Here is a 1,668-nt window from a genome sequence, read left to right as displayed (position 1 = left end):
AAAACGCAAAAACATAGGCTCCTAATGATAGAGGTTTTCACAGAGTTAGGACTCAATAACCTTGATTTTGAGAAGTGGATGCTCCCTCAACTTGTGGGGTATTTGACCCTTCAAGGGAGAGCTTCTGGCACTTTAGCTCCTGTAGCTCATGCCCCCTGCTTTTCTTACAGCAATTTGCAGAGCATGCAGTTTTGATTCTGCTGTTCTTCCTTAATTTGTTCCATAGCTTCTTGTAGCTTGGCAACAGATGCTTCTAGGCGGGTTTAGTAGTCAATTTCAGGAAGTTCAGGGAGGAACTCCTGTGCCCTCCTTTTGATAGAGTTGTCTTGCATTTGTCCTTCCATTGACTTCTTGGTGATTGGGTGTTCAATTGGTATGAACTCATCTACTCCCATCTTCACCCCAGCCTCTTTACAGAGCAAGGAGATCAAGCTTGGGTAAGCCAGTTTGGCTTCAGTGGAATTCTTATTTGCAATTGTGTAGATCTCACAAGCAATCAGATGATGAACCTCCACTTCTTTTCCAAGTATAATGTAATGAATCATCACTGCTCTCTTGATAGTAACCTCATAACGGTTGCTAGTGGGTAATATGGAACGCCCAATGAAGTCTAGCCAACCTCTTGCAATTGGTTTGAGATCTCCCCTCTTGAGTTGGTTTGGGACACCTTTTGAATTGGTTGTCCACTTAGTTCCAGGGAGGCATATGTCCTCTAGAACTTGATCCAACCCCTTATCTGCTCTCACCATTCTCCTATTAAAGGATTCAGGATCATCCTGCAGTTGAGGCAATTTGAAGATTTCTCTTATTTTGTCCAGATGGAAGTAGATAACTTTACCTCTGACCATGGTTCTGTAAGTATGGAAAGCAGTTCCAGTCATTCTCTACTTATCTGTCAGCCACAGATTTAAGTAGAATTCTTGAACCATATTTCTTCCAACCTTTATCTCAGGATTGGTTAGAACTTCCCATCCTCTGTTTCGAATTTGCTCTTGGATCCCCGGATATTCATCTTCTTTCAGATCGAATAGATCTCCGGATATTCATCTTCTTTCAGATCGAATTTGACTTCCGGGATCACTGACCTTAGACCCATTATTTTGTGGTAATGGTCTGCATGTTCTTTGGTTAAGAACTTCTCTTGATTCCAAAGATTCTTTGGATTATTCTCTTTCTTTCCTCTTAAATTGATTTGTTTTCCCTTAGGAGCCATGATCTTGATGAATCTTGGCTTAGTGATCACGGAAAAGCACACCAAACTTAGAGGTTTGCTTGCCCTCAAGCAAAAGGAAGGAAAGAGGGGAGAGAGGAGGAGAGCAAATTCGAACGGTGGGGAGAAAGGGGTGGCCGAACGTGTATTTATAAAGGAAGGGGAGAGATTTCGAAAAAATTTTGAAGGAGATTTGAGAAGATATGGAGAGAATTTGAGAAAAATTTGAGTTTTTGAACAAGATTTGGGAGGGATTTGAGAGAGATTTGAAGATTGATTTTAATTTTTGAAAATTTGAAGGTGAACGATGAAAGTTTGAAATGTGTTTATGCAGAAAAGTATGGGCCAAAAAAGGAAAGTTTGAAAAAAATTTAATCGGAAAGCAAAATCTCAGTCCCCCACCTTTCTGGCGTTAAACGCCCAGAATGGCATCCATTCTGGCGTTTAACGCCCATTTG

The sequence above is a fragment of the Arachis duranensis genome, chromosome 4 (genome assembly GCF_000817695.3).
Source record: "Arachis duranensis cultivar V14167 chromosome 4, aradu.V14167.gnm2.J7QH, whole genome shotgun sequence".
Lineage (NCBI taxonomy): Eukaryota > Viridiplantae > Streptophyta > Magnoliopsida > Fabales > Fabaceae > Arachis > Arachis duranensis.
This window is presented reverse-complemented; position numbering follows the sequence as displayed.